The 13,111-nt window shown below is 40.2% G+C and overlaps 1 protein-coding gene and 1 pseudogene across 1 annotated transcript in view; one reads left to right on the forward strand and one right to left on the reverse strand.

Moving 5' to 3' along the window:
• The window catches only part of ZNF518A (zinc finger protein 518A), a 75,205-nt gene that overhangs the window by 13,022 nt on the left and 49,072 nt on the right, over window positions 1–13,111 (reverse strand). The window lies entirely within an intron of this gene.
• On the forward strand, window positions 781–1,872 carry LOC129468457 (nucleophosmin-like; annotated as a pseudogene).

Genomic DNA, 13,111 nt, shown 5'->3' on the forward strand with positions numbered 1-13,111 from the left:
TAAAACCATCAGATCTCATGAGACTTACTCACTATCACAACAACATGGGAAAACCTGCCCCCATGATTCAGTTACCTCCCACCAGGTCCCTCCCATGGCACGTGGGGATTATGGGAGCTACAATTCAAGATGAGATTTGGGTGAGGACACAGCCAAACCACATCAAGTTTCAAAGTGGAATGACAGCAAAGCTAGACTAAAAGCCAGTTCCTAGAGAAATATCCCACAAAACAAGAGCAGAAAAGCAGACATTGGTGAACACCAAGGAATAAAAGATATACCATCATGGAGAATCAGGTCCAAGGTCTTAGATCATCCCAGAAATGTGTCATACTTTGTCATATATTTCTACTCTGTACTTCAGACAGCACTGAAATGATAAAGCAGCTAATTAAGTCTAATAATTAAATGGGGAACACACTTGGCCACTGCATAAGATAGCAAATCTATGAAAGTATTTTGAAAGGCCAGAAGGTAATAATTTCAGAGTAACTCATGACTCACTTGGAAAGATAATTGTATATTTAAATGTCATACACTTTCATAATTACCACCTACGTTATGGATTGAATTGTGGTCCCCCCAAAAAGATATGCTGAAGTCCTAATCCATAAGGCCACATATCTCAGAATATGACCTTATTTGGGAATGAAGTCTTTACAGATGTAGTCAAGGTAAGATGAGGTCAGTAGGGTGGGCCTTAATACAATGGCTGGTGTCCTTATAAAAGTAGGAAATTTGGATGCAGGCACAGAGAGAAGACTACATGAAGAGACACACAGGAATAATACTACTGGTGTGATTCCATCCTGTATGGCTGTTCTCTTGAGCAGTTGTTGTTTATCTCTGTCTGCTTTCTCTCCCACCTAAGTGTGTGCCGCCACCCGATGGAAGATTCAATGGACGTGGACCCCCTGAGGCCCAGAACTATCTTTTCAGTTGTGAACTAAAGGTTGACAAAGATTAAGGTGGATAATGATGAAAATTAGCACCAATTATCTTTAAGAACGGTCAGTTTAGGGGCTGGTGCAAAGGATGAATTGCATATTGTTGAAGCAGAGGCAATGAATTACGAAGGCAGTCCAATTAAAGTAACACTGGCAACTTTGAAAATGTCTGTACAGCCAACGGTTTCCCTTGGGGGCTTTGAAATAACACCACCAGTGCTTTTATGATTGAAGTGTGGTTCAGGGCCAGTGCATATTAGTGGACAGCACTTAGTAGCTGTGGAGGAAGATGCAGAGTCAGAAGATGAAGAGGAGGAGGGTGTGAAACTCTTAAGGATATCTGGAAAGCGATCTGTCCCTGGAGGTGGTAGCAAGATTCCAGAGAATAAAAGTAAAACTTGCTGCTGATGAAGATGATGATGATGATGATGATGATGATTGTGATGATGAGGAAACTGAAGAAAAAGCACCAGTGAAGAAATCTATATGAGATACTCCAGCCAAAAATGCACAAAAGTCAAATCAGAATGGAAAACACTCAAACCCATCATCAACACCAAGATCAAAAGGACAAGAATCCTTCAAAAAACAGGAAAAACTCCTAAAACACCAAAAGGGCCTAGTTCTGTAGAAGACATTAAAGCAAAAATGCAAGCAAGTATAGAAAAAGGTGGTTCTCTTCCCAAAGTGGAAGCCAAGTTCATCAATTATGTGAAGAATTGCTTCTGGACAACTGACCAGGAGGCTATTCAAGATCCTGGCAGTGGAGGAAGTCTCTTTAAGAAAATAGTTAACAATTTGTTAAAAGTTTTCCATCTTATTTCATTTCTGTAACAGTCAATATCTGGCTGTCCTTTCTATAATGCAGAGTGAGAACTTTCCCTACTGTATTTAATAAATGTTGTCCAGGTTCCATTGCCAAGAATGTGTTGTCCAAAATGCCTGTTTCATTGTTAAAGATGGAACTCCACCCTTTGCTTGGTTTTAAATATTTATGGAATGTTATGATAGGACATAGTAGTAGCAGTGGTCAGACATGGAAATGGTGGGGAGATGAAATATACATGTGAACTAAAACTCGGCATTTTAATAAAGTAGCACGGTTTCTATTGAAAAAAAAAGATTACTACATGAAGATGAGGGACTGGAGTGATGCATCTGTAGGCCTGGGAGTGCCAAAGATTGCCTGCAAACCATCAGAAGCTAGGAAGAGGCAAGAACAGACTTCCCTCCAGGTTTTAGTGCGAGCATGGCCCTGATGGCAACTTGATTTTGGACTTCAAGTGTCCGGAACTTGAAGACAATAAATTTCTGGCTTTTTAAGCCACCCAGTTTATTATGGCGGCCATAGAAACCTAATAAAATTTATATGCATTTTTTACATTCAGGTATATAGGGGTTTGGGAAATTTCGTATGGAAAGGTTTTTTTTCTCCTTTTAGGAAAACCATTGAATCATTTTGAATGTACTAGAAAGGATGACTCACAATTTAAACTGGGAAACTGGGGTAATTTTTTGGTAAAGCAAAGCATCTGTTTGTAGTATGTGGTATCAACTCTCTAGTTTCAGTTTTCCTCAGTGTTACATGGAATTATTTTCTATTTAAGTAAATCCTCATTAATTCCCACTGCTACCACAGCAACCCTGGCTCTATAACAACCTCTTCTGCCTCATTCTTCCTCTCCTCCTCCAAGTGTCCTACTCCAGCTAGGTGATCAGCATAGCTGTTAAGATTATACTAATCCTCAGTTGGTTGATATACAGTACTGTGTGGTGGATTTCTTGGAGCAGAGGCTGGGAAAATTTCTGAGAGACAGGCCATTCTCTGCTAAGGGCTCTACTCCTCCCCAAAGCTGGGAGAAATACCCAATCCAACATGCCAGTCTTTTCCCTCATCTCGCAGAAGAGTCCACTGAGGGTGATCCCACCTGCTTCTCTAAAGCCCACCTCTGCAGGTGGTATTCTTGATGAGATTAGAAAAGTCTTTAAGAGGCTGGGCATGGTGGCTTACATCTATAATCACAGTAGTTTGGCAGGCCAAAGCAGGTGGATCACTTGAGGCCAGGAGTTCAAGACCAACCTGGTCAACACACGGAAACCCCGTCTCTACTAAAACTAGAAAAAATCAACTGGGCATGGTGGCACTCGCTTGTAATTTCAGCTACTACTCAGGAGGCTGAGGCATAAGAATCACTTGAACCCGGGAGGCGGAGGTTGTAGTGAGCCAAGATCATGCCACTGCACTCCGGCCTGGGCCACAGAGTGAGACTCTGTTTCAAAATAAATAAGAAATTTCAAAACACCTGTCTGTGATCTCAATGTCTTAATGGCTGACAAACAAACGGTTTTGCATAAAGAAATTTTCAGGCAAGCTAGGTGGTGGAATAGGAGACATTAGTCAAGAAGTACATGTGTAGCAGCTGAAGAAGGAAAAAAAACACACCCCAGTTCTTGTCTTCTGTTGCAAATTAGATTGCAGCTATGGTAGTAGGAAGGCTGTTCAAGTTTGTTCAAAAGGACAATAGACATGAAAAAGCTAGGCCTGTGTCCAGCACAAGCCTGAATTGTGTTATCATGTTAGCCAGGGCAATGGTTTGGAGACCTTGCACTCTGGGAGCTAAACTACTCTTACTGTAGTAGCTGGGATAGTCTTGCCTAAAAGGAAGTCCCAGAGAACAGAATTCAGTGATGTGAGGCAAAACCAGCACCACCTGAGACATGTTCTTAAAACAGGACTGAATTCCTCTCCTTCAAAATGGTCTTAAGACACCATATAACTCAGCCTCTATTTCTAGGTAAGGGTAAACAATATTTTTCCAGTAATGATTCAAGAGCTAAAGTAAGCTACTTGTGCCTGATAAACATTACCTCCTAGTCCCCTAACCAAAATCTTCTTTGCAGAATAAAAAGTGATCTGTGGATAACTCTTCAAATGAACCCATCTATAAATATTTTAGAACACTTAGTAATTATAATTGTGTATTAGGAAAATCTCAAATATTTTCTCCACATTTGTGGTTCTTAATCTTTTAGTAGTTACAAAATTCTTTGAGAATCTGATGAGAACTATGGGTCTTTGGCCTGAGGAAAAATTCATTTATGTATATACACAGAAACTCACAGCAAATATCATGAGATTCCTGGGCCTCTGGGGCCTATCCGTGGACAAAAGATCCAAACATCCAAGACTAAGGACTCAACATTTTTCTTAACCTTTAATGCATCAAGATGGACATATTATTCTACTAAATATGTGAATGACCCTAAAAGTAACTCCTCCATTAGACGAGAAGGATATTGCTGTGGTTTAGCGCAAGTTATTTGGTGTGAGTTGCAATAATTCTAATCCCAGCTTTACCAGTAACAGACTGTGTGAACTTGGGAAAGTTATTTGTCTTGGTTTCTCCATTTGTAAAATGAAGATAATAATGCAACCTAGGCCAGGTGCAGTGGCTCACACCTGTAATCCCAGCACTTTGGGAGGCCAAGGCAGGCGAATCATGAGGTCAAGAGATCAAGACCATCTTGGCCAACATGGTGAAACCCCATCTCTACTACAAATACACAAATTAGCTGGGCATGGTGGCACGTGCCTGTAGTCCCAGCTACTCAGGAGGCTGAGGCAGAAGAATCAGTTGAACCAGGAGGTGAAGGTTGCAGTGAGCCAAGATCGTGCTACTGCACTCCAGCCTATGACAGAGAGAGACTCCATCAAAAAAAAAAAAAAAGCAACCTACTTTATGTTATTGTTCCATGAGCATATTAAAAATTGTAAAAGCTGGTCCATTCCAAGATTGCCGAATAGGAACAGCTCCGGTCTGCAGCTCCCAGTGTGATCGATGCAGAAGACAGGTGATTTCTGTATTTCCAATTGAGGTACCTGGTTCATCTCACTGGGACTGGTTGGAGTGCAGCCCATGGAGGGTGAGCCAAAGCAGGGTGGGGCATCGCCTCACCCAGGAAGTGCAAGGGGTCAGGGATTTCCCTATCCTAGCCAAGGGAAGCTGTGACAGACTGTACCAGGAAAATTGGGACACTGCCATCCAAATAGCGCACTTTTCCAATGGTCTTAGCAAATGGAACACCAGGAGATTATATTCAGTGCCTGGCTCAGCGGGTCCCATGCCCACGGAGCCTTGCTCACTGCTAGCGCAGCAGTCTGAGATCGAACTGCAAGGCAGCAGCCTGGCTGGGGGAGGGGCATCTGCCATTGCTGAGGCTTGAATAGGTAAATGAAGCAGCCTGGAAGCTCGAACTGGGTGGAGCCCACTGCAGCTCAAGGAGGCCTGCCTGCCTCTGTAGACTCCACCCCTGGGGGCAGGGCATAGCTGAACAAAAGGCAGCAGAAACTTCTGCAGACTTAAACGTCCCCCCGTGTAGCCTAACTGGGAGACACCTCCCAGTAGGGGCCGACTGACACCTCATACAGCCGGGTGCCCCTCTGAGACGAAGCTTCCAGAGGAAGGATCAGGCAGCAATATTCACTGTTCTGCAATATTTGCTGTTCTGCAGCCTCCACTGGTGATACCTAGGCAAACAGGGTCTGGAGTGTACCTCCAGCAAACTCCAGCAGGCCAGCAGCTGAGGAGCCTGACTGTTCAAGGAAAATAACAAACAGAAAGGAATAGCATCAGCATCAACAAAAAGAACATCCACACCAAAACCCCATCTGTAGGTCACCATCATCAAAGACAAAAGGTAGATAAAACCACAAAGATGGGGAGAAACCAGAGGAGAAAAGCTGAAAAATTTGTAAGCCAGAGCACCTCTTCTCCAAAGGATTGCAGCTCCTCTCTTCGCCAGCAACTGAACAAAGCTGGATGGAGAATGACTTTGATGAACTGACAGAAGTAGGCTTCAGAAGGTCAGTAATAACAAACTTCTCCGAGCTAAAGGAGGATGTTCGAACCCATCACAAGGAAGCCAAAAACCTTGAAAAAAGATTAGAAGAATGGCTAACTAGAATAAACAGTGTAGAGAAGACCTTAAATAACCTGATGGAGCTGAAAACCATGGCATGAGAACTATGTGACGCATGAACAGGCTTCAGTAGCTGATTCGATCAAGGGAAGAAAGGGTATCAGTGATTGAAGATGAAATAATGAAATGAAGTGAGAAGAGAAGTTTAGAGAAAAACGAGTAAAAAGAAATGAACAAAGCCTCTAAGAAATATGGGACTATGTGAAAAGACCAAATCTACATTTGATTGGTGTACCTGAAAGTGACAGGGAGAATGGAACCAAGCTGGAAAACACTCTTCAGGATATTATCCAGGAGAACTTCCCCAACCTAGCAAGGCAGGCCAACATTCAAATTCAGGAAATACATAGAACGCCACAAAGATACTCCTCAAGAAGAGCAACCCCAAGACACATAATTGTCACATTCACCAAGGTTGAAATGAAGGAAAAAATGTTAAGGGCAGCCAGAGAGAAAGGTAGGGTTACCCACAAAGGGATGCCCATCAGACTAACAGCAGATCTCTCAGCAGAAACTCTACAAGCCAGAAGAGAGTGGGGGCTGATATTCAACATTCTTAAAGAAAAGAATTTTCAACCCAGAATTTCATATCCAGCCAAACTAAGCTTCATAAGTCAAGGAGAAATAAAATCCTTTATAGACAAGCACATGCTGGGAGATTTTGTCACCACCAGTCCTGCCTTACAAGAGCTCCTGAAGGAAGCACTAAACATGGAAAGGAACAACCAGTACCAGCCACTGCAAAAACATGCCAAATTGTAAAGACCATAGATGCTAGGAAGAAACTGCATCAATTAACGGGCAAAATAACCAGCTAACATCATAATGACAGGATCAAATTCATACATAACAATATTAACCTTAAATGTAAATGGGCTAAATGCCCCAATTAAAAGACACAGACTGGCAAATTGGATAAAGAGTCAAGACCCATCAGTGTGCTGTATTCAGGAGACCCATCTCACGTGCAGAGACACACATAGGCTCAAAATAAAGGGATGGAGGAAGATCTACCAAGCAAATGGAAAGCAAAAAATGCAATCCTAGTCTGATAAAACAGACTTTAAACCAACTCAAGAGACAAAAAAGGCCATTAAATAATGGTAAAGGAATCAATTCAACAAGAAGAGCTAACTATCCTAAATATATATGCACCCAATACAGGAGCACCCAGATTCATAAAGCAAGTACTTAAAGACCTACAAAGAGACTTAAACACCCAACAATAATAATGGGAGAATTTAACACCCCATTGTCAATATTAGACACATCAACGAGACAGAAGGTTAACAAGGATATCCAGGACTTGAACTCAGCTCTGCACCAAGCAGGCCTAATAGACATCTACAGAACTCTCCACCCCAAATAAACAGAATATACATTATTCTCATCACCACATCGCACTTATTCCAAAATTGACCACATAGTTGGAAGTAAAGCACTCCTCAGCAAATGCAGAAGAACAGAAATCACAACAAACTGTCTCTCAGACCACAGTGAAATCAAATTAGAACTCAGGATTAAGAAACTCACTCAAGGCCGGGCACGGTGGCTCACACCTGTAATCCCAGCACTTTGGGAGGCCGAGGCAGGCGGATCACAAAGTCAGGAGATCGAGACCATCCTGGCTAACATGGTGAAACCCTGTCTCTACTAAAAATACAAAAAAATTAGCTGGACATGGTAGCGGGTGACTGTAGTCCCAGCTACTCGGGAGGCTGAGGCAGGAGAATGGCGTGAACCCAGGAGGTGGAGCTTTCAGTGAGCCAAGATCGCGCCACTGCACTCCAACCTGGGGGAGAGCGAGACTCCATCTCAAAAAAAAAAAAAAAAAAAAAAAGAAAAAGAAAAAAAAGAAACTCACTCAAAACCGCTCAACTACATGGAAACTGAACAACCTGCTCCTGAATGACCACTGGGTAAATAACAAAATGAAGGCAGAACTAAAGATGTTCTTTGAAACGAATGAGAACAAAGACACAAAGTACCAGAATCTCTGTGACACATTTAAAGCAGTGTGTAGAGGGAAATTTATAGCACTAAATGCCCACAAGAGAAAGCAGGAAAGATCTAAAATCGACACCCTAACATCACAATTAAAAGAACTAGAGAAGCAAGAGCAAACGCATTCAAAAGCTAGCAGAAGGCAAGAAATAACTAAGATCAGAGCAGAACTGAAGGAGATAGAGACATAAAAAAACCTTCAAAAAATCAATGAATCCAGGAGCTGTTTTTTTGAAAAGATCAACAAAATTGATAGACCACTAGCAAGACTAATAAAGAAGAAAAGAGAGAAGAATCAAACAGATGCAATAAAAAATATAAAGGGGATATCACCACCAATCCCACAGAAACACAAAGTACCATCCGAGAATACTATAAACACCTCTACACAAATAAACTACACAAATAAATTAGAAAATCTAGAAGAAATGGATAAATTCCTGGACACATACACCCTCCCAAGACTAAACCAGGAAGAAGTGAATCCCTGAATAGACAAGTAACAGGCTCTGAAATTGAGGCAATAATTAATAGCCTACCAACCAAAAAAAGTCCAGGACCAGACAGATTCACAGCCGAATTCTACCAGAGGTACAAAGAGGAGGTTGTACCATTCCTTCTGAAACTATTCCAATCAATAGAAAAAGAGGGAATCCTCCCTAATGCTTTTTATGAGGCCAGCATCATCTTGATACCAAAGCCTGGCAGAGACACAACAAAAAGAATTTTAGAGCAATATCCTTGATGAATATCGATGCAAAAATCCTCAATAAAATACTGGCAAACCGAATCCAGCAGCACATCAAAAAGCTTATCCACTATGATCAAGTTGGCTTCATACGTGGGATGCAAGGCTGGTTCAACATATGCAAATCAGTAAACATAATCCATCACATAAACAGAACAAAAGACAAAAATCACATGATTATCTCAATAGATGTAGAAAAGGCCTGCAACAAAATTCAACAGCCTTCATGCTAAAAACTCAATAAACTAGGTATTGATGGAACATATCTCAAAATAATAAGAGTTATTTATGACAAACCCACAGCCACCATCATACTGAATGGGCAAAAACTGGAAGCATTCCCTTTGAAAACTGGCACAAGACAGGGATGTCCTCTTTCTCACCACTCCTATTCAACATAGTGTTGGAAGTTCTGGCCAGGGCAATCAGGCAAGACAAAGAAATAAAGGGTATTCAATTAGGGAATGAGGAAGTCTAATTGTCCCTGTTTGCAGATGACATGATTGTATATTTACAAAACCCTATTGTCTCAGCCCAAAATTTCCTTAAGCTGATAAGCAACTTCAGGAAAGTCTCAGGATGCAAAATCAATGTGCAAAAATCACAAGCATTCCTATACACCAATAACAGACAAACAGAGAGTCAAATCATGAGTGAACTCCCATTCACAACTGCTTCAAAGAGAATAAAATACCTAGGAATCCAACTTACAAGGGATGTGAAGGACCTCTTCAAGGAGAACTACAAACCACAGCTCCACGAAATAAAAGAGGACACAAACAAATGGAAGAACATTCCATGCTCACGGATAGGAAGAATCAATATCGTGAAAATGGCCATACTACCCAAGGTAATTTATAGATTCAATGCCATCCCCATCAAGGTACCAATGACTTTCTTCACAGAACTGGAAAAACTATTTTAAAGTTCATATGGAACCAAAAAAGATCCTGCATTGCCAAGACAATCCTAAGCCAAAAGAACAAAGCTGGAGGCATCACGCTACCTGACTTCAAACTATACTACAAGGCTACAGTAACCAAAACAGCATGGTAGTGGTACCAAAACAGATAGACCAATGGAACAGAATAGAGGCCTCAGAAATAACACCACACATCTACAACCATGTGATCTTTGACAAACCTGACAAAAACAAGAAATGGGGAAAGATTCCCTATTTAATGGTGCTGGGAAAACTGGCTAGCCATATATAGAAAGCTGAAACTGGATCCCTTCCTTACACCTTATACAAAAATTAATTCAAGATGGATTAATGACTTAAATGTTAGACCTAAAGCCATAAAAGCCCTAGAAGAAAACCTAGGCAATACCACTCAGGACATAGGCATGGGCAAGGACTTCATGACTATAACACCAAAAACAATGGCAACAAAAGCCAAAATTGACAAATGAGACCTAATTAAACTAAAGAGCTTCTGCACAGCAAAAGAAACCACCATCAGAGTGAACAGGCAACCTACAGAATGGGAGAAAATTTTTGCAATTTATCCATCTGACAAAGTGCTAATATCCAGAATCTACAAAGAACTTAAACAAATTTACAAGAAAAAATCAAACAATCCCATCAAAAAGTGGGTGAAGGATATGAACAGACACTATTCAAAAGAAGACATTTATGCAGCCAACAGACACATGAAAAAATGCTCATCATCACTGGCCATCAGAGAAATGCAAATCAAAACCACAATGAGACACCATCTCACACCAGTTAGAATGGCCATCATTAAAAAGTCAGGAAACAACAGGTGCTGGAGAGGATGTGGAGAAATAGGAACACTTTTACACTGTTGGTGGGACTGTAAACTAGTTCAACCATTGTGGAAGACAGTGTGGTGATTCCTCAGGGATTTAGAACTAGAAATACCATTTGACCCAGCCATCCCATTACTGGGTATATACCCAAAGAATTATAAATCATGCTGCTATAAAGACACATGCACATGTATGTTTATTGCGGCACTATTCACAATAGCAAAGATGTGGAACCAACCCAAATGTCCATTAATGATAGACTGGATTAAGAAAATGTGGCACATATACACCATGGAATACTATGCAGCCATAAAAAAGGATGAGTTCATGTCCTTTGTAGGGACATGGATGAAGATGTTAACCATCATTCTGAGCAAACTATCACAAGGACAGAAAACCTAACACCGCATGTTCTCACTCATAGGTGGGAAGTGAACAATGAGAACACTTGGACACAGGCAGGGAACATCACACACTGGGGCCTATTGTGGGGTGGGGGGATGGGGGAGGGATAGTATTAGCAGAAATACCTAATGTAAATGATGAGTTAATGGGTGCAGCAAACCAACATGGCACATGTATATATATGTAACAAACCTGCATGTTGTGCACATGTACCCTAGAACTTAAAGTATATGTATAAAAAAAGATGAAAAAAATTGTAAAAGCTCAAGGCTGGGTGCAGTGGCTCACAGCTGTAATTCTAGCACTTTGGGAGGCCAAGGCAGAGGATCACTTGAATTCAGGAATTTGAGATCAGGCTGGGCAACATAGCAACACTTCATCTCTATTAAAAAAAAAAAAAAAAGGCCGGGAGCTGTGGTTCATGACTGTAACCCCAGCATTTTGGGAGGCCAAGACAGGCAGATCACCTAAGGTCAAGAGTTCGAGACCAACCTGGCCAACAGGGTGAAACCATCTCTACTAAAAATACAAAAAATCAGCCAGGCGTGATGGCAGGTGCCTGTAATCCCAGATAATCAGGAGGCCAAATAAGGAGAATCACTTGAACCCAGGAAGCAGAGGTTGCAGTGAGCCGAGGTTGTGCCACTGCACTCCAGCCTGAGCTAGAGAGTGAGACTCCATGTCAAAAAAAAAAAAAAGAAATGAAAGAAAGAAGAAAAAAAGAAGGAGAAGGAGGAGGAGAAGGAGGAGGAGAGGAGAAGGAGGAGGAAGAAGAGGAAGAAGAGGAGGAGGAGGAGGAGGAGGAGGAAGAAGAATTGTAAAAGGTTCAAAAGTGTTATTTTTTCATTCAACCAGCGAACATTTATTGAGCCTGCTGTATGTCTGTCAGTATGTGTGTTAGGGTTTTGTGTGGAAGTTTCCGTGTTTTCATTCCTCTTAGAAAAAATATCTAGGAGTATAATCCTGGGTCACATAGAAAGTACATGTTTATAAGAAACTGCCAAAATGTTTATAAAGTCGATGTACTTTGGATAAACTCTATGGGGACATCAGCAATGTATGAGAGTTCAGTTGCTTTACACCCTAATCAGTACTTGATATTGTCAGTTTTAATTTTAGCCATTCCACTAGCTGTGTAGTAGTATCTTATTGTGGCTTTAATTAGCAATTTTTTGATGATTAATGATATTGAGTATCCTTTTCATGTGCCCATATATCCTCTTTTTTGAGGAATCTGTTCCTCTATTTTAAAAATTAGGTTGTCTTTTTATTAAATGGTAAAAATGTTATATTTTCTAGACATAAGTCCCTTGGCAGACATTTGTATTGTGAATATTTTATTTTTCTTTCCTGCAGTAAACCCTATTTAACATACAGTATCCATTTTATATATTGCTGGGTTTTTAATGCTAATATATTAAGGATTTTTAACATAGACATCCACAGGGAACACTGGTCTGTAGTTTTCTCTACTTACAATGTCTTCATCAAATTTTAGTATCAGGATAGTGCTGGACTCATAAAACGACATAAAAATGTTCTCCTCTATTTTTTGAAGGAATTTGTGCAGCACTGATATTATTTATTCCTAATACATTTGATAGAGTTCACCAATGAAGTCATCTGGGCTGGAGCTTTCTTTGTGTGAAGGTTTTCAATTATGATTTCAATTTTTTAATAGATATAGGCTATTGTGATCTTTTATTTCTTGTTTTGTTAATTTGTCTTTCAAGGAATTTGTCCATTTCAATTAGGATACCAAATTTATTTGTATAACATAGTCTAATATATATTCTAATATAATGCTTCTAAGATATGTCAGATCTGTAGTAATGTCCCCTCTTTAACTTTTTTCTCTTGATTCATCTAGCTAAAGGTTTATCAATTTTATTGACCTTTGCAAAGAACCAAGTTTTCATTTCATTAATTTTCCCTACTGTTTGTCTGTTTTCTACTCATTGATTACCATAAATAATGTTATTATTTCCTTTCTTCTGCTCATTTTGGGTTTAATTTGCTCTTCTTTACATACTTTCTTAAGATGGAAGCTTACATAATTGACTATAAACCTTTATTGTTTTCTAATACAAGTATTTGAAGCTTAAAATGTCCCTCCAAACACAGGTTTAGTAAAATTCGATGAATTGTATTATAGATTTCTCAATTTCATTCACTTAAAAATATTTCTAAATTTCCCTTGTGACTTCTTCTTTAACTCATTGGTTAATCATAAAAGGGCTGTTTAATTTCCATG

Source organism: Symphalangus syndactylus, chromosome 2 (assembly GCF_028878055.3).
Source record: "Symphalangus syndactylus isolate Jambi chromosome 2, NHGRI_mSymSyn1-v2.1_pri, whole genome shotgun sequence".
NCBI classification, from domain to species: Eukaryota; Metazoa; Chordata; class Mammalia; order Primates; family Hylobatidae; genus Symphalangus; species Symphalangus syndactylus.